Source organism: Solanum stenotomum, chromosome 3 (genome assembly GCF_019186545.1).
Source record: "Solanum stenotomum isolate F172 chromosome 3, ASM1918654v1, whole genome shotgun sequence".
Classification (NCBI taxonomy): Eukaryota; Viridiplantae; Streptophyta; class Magnoliopsida; order Solanales; family Solanaceae; genus Solanum; species Solanum stenotomum.
In genome coordinates, this window is record NC_064284.1 from 1,755,679 (window position 1) to 1,760,600 (window position 4,922).

At 36.5% G+C, this 4,922-nt stretch overlaps 1 pseudogene across 1 annotated transcript; it reads left to right on the plus strand.

Annotated features, from left to right (window-relative positions):
- The first annotated feature begins 292 nt into the window (after positions 1–292).
- On the plus strand, positions 293–4,336 carry LOC125857675 (beta-galactosidase-like; annotated as a pseudogene). Its single transcript, XR_007445692.1, has 12 exons — positions 293–326; positions 431–522; positions 610–742; positions 884–1,002; positions 1,090–1,254; positions 1,376–1,545; positions 1,654–1,764; positions 2,526–2,635; positions 2,735–2,845; positions 2,927–3,037; positions 3,211–3,676; positions 3,781–4,336. The product of XR_007445692.1 is annotated as a beta-galactosidase-like (transcript).
- Positions 4,337–4,922: the final 586 nt, after the last annotated feature.

Here is a 4,922-nt window from a genome sequence, read left to right on the forward strand (position 1 = left end):
TCACAAGATATAGCAGAAAAAGTGTTACAGGCATTGTGAAATCTTTGGCATTATAGACTTGATTCGCCTTGATGTAACAATGCTATTCAAGATTGGTTTAATTGAATCATGCATGGCAGTGCCTAGGTAGTATAATAAAATCACAGCACAAAAAAAAATAAAAAAAATATGAGAACAGATCAATAATCATTCTTTTATTGTGTACTCCTATTTCCCTTTTTGTTTTATGGTGCTGCCATGATCTAACCTATTTTCGTGTCACGTAAACCTATGCCATCTCGAGGAGTATTTCATGAGATGGTTGTGTCTGAAGCCTGAACTGCATGGTAAGTACATATATCTTTCCAATGCATTAAATAAATAAATTTTCTAGTTTTATGTTGCTAGAGTACATGTGGGGATAACTTTCTGTTGTAATTTTTTTCGGCAGGCTTACTGGTATTGGAAATCCAGTTCCTTACCTCAGCATTTGCTGTTGCAAAATTTATACAGAAGGGAGGTTCCTTCATAAATTATTACATGGTATGTTTATCATCTCTGATATTCAAGAGTATTAGTGTTTCTTCTGATGCCAAGAAACTTATGTTGTTTCTTTTCCCGTTTCCGCAGTATCATGGAGGAGAAAACTTTGGACGGACTGCTGGCGGTCCATTTATTGCTACTAGTTATGACTATGATGCACCTCTTGATGAATATGATATGCACTTTTTCTTTGTAATTTTGTTTAGATTAAGTTTCTTCAGTTAGTCAAATAGCTGTCAATTCTAACTTCTTATGGGTGAGATTTCTTGAGTATCGAGTCCATGATTTAGAACTAGGAAGAAAACTCAGAAGAGACCATCTGCATTTGGTCTCTTTTTAAAATTTTCCATTTGGTGTATAGGATTATTGCGACAACCTAAATGGGGTCAGCTGAAAGATCTGCATAGAGCAATGAAGCTTTGTGAACCAGCTTTAGTCCCTGGAGATCCAGCTGTGACAGCACTTGGACACCAGCAGGAGGTGAGATTTAACTGAGTGCTTCTTGAACTGGTCACTATTACAACGTTCACAGTGAGATTAACTGGAGCCTCATTGTTTCTTATACAGGTCCATGTTTTTAGGTCAAAGTCTGGCTCGTGTGCTGCATTCTTTGCAAACTATGACCAACTTTCTTTTGCTACCGTGTCATTTGCAAACAGGCACTACAGCTTGCCACCATGGTCAATCAGCATTCTTCCCGACTGCAAGAACACTGTATTTAATACAGCATGGGTAAGAAGAAAGGCTATACTTCCTCCCTGAAAGGCTGAAATAGTTATGCTGCTTAGTGAATCATTCATGACCTGGAGATTGCCATCTAACTAACTGATTATGCTATTGATTCCATGTGAAGATTGGTGCTCAAAGCGCTCAGATGAAGATGACTCCAGTCAGCAGAGGATTGCCCTGGCAGTCATTCAATGAAGGACAGCATCTTATGAAGACAGTAGTTTTACAGTTATTGGGTTATTGGAACAGATAAATACAACAAGATCATGTCTGATTATTTGTGGTATTCAACTGAGTAAGTGCCTATGTAGCGTCTGACTCCTCCACATATTGAATTAAGAAAAACACACACTTGAATTACGTTGGATCAGCCATGTGTTTATGATTGTTTTTCTGTCTTCAATGTCAAGATTGATTCAAGAGAAAAGTTTTTGAGAGGCGGAAAATGGCCTTGGCTTACGATCATGTCAGCTGGCCATGCATTGCATGTTTTTGTGAATGGTCAATTAGCAGGTATGTGGCATAATTAATTGTATTTGACGTGATTTACAATTTGAATCATTACTTGTGCGCGTTATACTACTGGTTATATGTTAAAAGTAAAAAGTAGTGGACCATTTTCAGTTTATCTGTTTGTGTTATGACCGAAATAAGCAGGTGTAACGTGGAAGCTAGCAAAACAAACCTCGAAAGACCCTGAGTAAGAAGACAAATGAGAAATATACAAAGACACAAAGATTTAACGTGGTTCGGTCAATCGACCTACTTCCACAAAGGAGATGAGCAATCCACTATATAAACATGAGAGTACAAAATATAGAGAGAAATAACTTCAACCAATTCACTCGGAATACATGGGAGGTTCACACAAGTGATAACGTATCAAGCTTGTGACCCACAAATTCTCCCCCTAACCAAAACTCTCAAAGCCTTAACACTACATTGTGAATGTTGATTAAGTTAGAAAGAACAAACCTCTATTTATATAGTCCTAAACCTTTTCCTACAAGAAAAGGACTAGCCAATCTAAAACCTTTTCCTAAAAGGAAAACCTATTTATGGTAAGAAATTCAGGGCAAATAAAACCCAACAATTTGCTGTAAAATTTCTTAAATCAAAAGCTGAGTGCTATTTGGTCTCGTCAAGCAAATACAATAAGTATACAGTTTGTGAAATAATAATTAAAAAAAAACTAAAACCCCCATCAGTTATCACCCTTACTCAGAGTAGCGGTTTTTGATATTTATATCTCTCTTTGTTCAAATTTCTTGCAGGAACTGCATATGGAAGTTTAGAAAAACCGAAACTGGCTTTCAGTAAAGCTGTAAATCTGAGAGCAGGTGTTAACAAGATTTCTCTGCTGAGCATTGCTGTTGGCCTTCCAGTGTGTTCTCTCTCACTGTCACCCTCTTACTTTATTATGTATGCATATTAAGTCTAATGTGTGCTTACTTAGCCTCCTTACTCATGTGCTCAACTGCAGAATATTGGCCCACATTTTGAAACATGAAATGCTGGTGTTCTTGGGCCAGTCTCACTCAGTGGTCTTGACGAGGGGAAAATAGATTTAACATGGCAGAAATGGTCTTACAAGGTTAGTGTGTATAAAATGTTCCAAAACAAGAAACCAGATGCTCCATTGTATGGTTATCTAAACTTCCATATTTTTTATCAGGTTGGTCTTAAAGGAGAAGCCTTGAACCTCCATTCACTCAGTGGTAGCTCATCAGTTAAGTGGGTTGAGGGTTCTTTGGTGGCTCAGAGACAGCCACTCACATGGTACAAGGTGCATACCTCATATTTAGACCTTCTTCTGTACCAACTTAGTTGTATATTTTGACATCTAGTCATTCCTCTGTAAGATGAATTACTTAAATCTTCTTGAAGCAGCTGTACGCTTCTTGAATTTCTTGGCTTAAAAGACCAAAAATTTCTATTGAATCTGTGTTATTTATACAGAGCACTTTCAATGCTCCAGCTGGAAATGATCCTTTGGCTTTAGACTTGAATACCATGGGCAAAGGTCAAGTGTGGATAAATGGTCAAAGCCTCGTACGCTACTGGCCTGGATATAAAGCATCTGGTAACTGTGGTGCCTGTAACTATGCAGGTTGGTTTGATGAGAAGAAGTGCCTAAGTAAATGTGGAGAGGCTTAGCAACAATGGTAAGTAATGGTAAACCTTATGGCATTTTCCTTCGATGTAACAAGAAGCTCCAACTTAACTTAACTGGGGAATTGGCATGCAAATGCAAGCATCTGGTAAAGTCGACAGACCACCAAGGCCTAAAGCTCACCTCTCGTGTGCTTCTGGTCAGAAGATCACTGCAATCAAATTTGCAAGCTTCGGAACACCACAAGGGGTCTGCGGAAGCTTCCGAGAAGGAAGCTGCCACGCCTTCCACTCATATGATGCTTTTGAAAGGGTATTTACAAATCTTACTCTTTGTTAAAAGAACCTGTTTCTTTTCATTGTTGAAGTTGCTATCTTCTGTAGAAACCTGATTGAACAACTCTCTATTTTTACCAGTATTGCATCGGGGAAAACTCGTGCTCAGTACCTGTAACACCAGAGATCTTTGGAGGTGATCCATGTCCACATGTTATGAAGAAACTCTCAGTTGAGGTTATTTGCAGTTGATGACACTGAGGATAAACAAATAAAGTGGTTTCAGTTAGTTGTCTGAAGATATATATTTGAAGATTCATTACATATCAAAAAGTTGGCTTTGATGGAGGTGAAGTTGTACAGATATGCAACACACCTTTCCATTTGAGGTTCATATGAATTGCAATGGCCCAAGATTCTGTACATATTATGTTGGTTACTGTCAAGTTGGTATTGGTTTGCAAATGTAAAACAATAGTATAGTCATTGGTTCAAGTGCACATCAAGATTGTGCTAGTGGGAGGTAGCAGGTTCTGGAGGAATAGTCGAGATTTGCACAAGCTGGCCTAGATACTACGGTTATAACAAACGAAGCACATTGAGACTGATTCTTGATTAGTCCATGTGTAGATATTGTTACTGTTAGAATTTGCAAGTCTTATGGTTTCAGGATTTTCAGTATTTTAATACTCTTTATGTAAAAATAGCAATTATCTTTCATTGCTTTGTACCTGCAAAAATGCTACTATGATGTGAAATTACATGGAATTCTCTTCGACAGATGTTTTTTAAATCTTGTTCTTCAGTATTTTTGTGACTTTATCCCAGGCAAGGTTCAATTATATTTAAATGTAACAAAATAGTTTTGTGAATTTACTGCTACATGAAGTTTTGTTTCTTTAATACTACAACAACCTATGTAGCGTGATTTTATAGGTGAGTTTTGAGAATAAAGTGTACTCGAACCTTACTTATCTCGAAGGGAGAATAAAAGATTTTTCAACATACATCACTAAATACTTCCGAATTAATCAAAGATCTCCTTTATTTATCTAAGCACTTAATTTCAGGAAAATTAGTTTTGTAAGTTCTTCATATATTCTTTTGAATTGTGTTGTTTTTACCAAAGATATTTATATTTATACCTAACATATCTTTATTTATATATATATATATATATATATATATAAAATTATATTCTTTTATTTAGTTTGTAAATGACACAGACATCTCATTTTCGCTTAAAATTCCAAATTAAATTTCCTAATCGAAAATAAAAATAC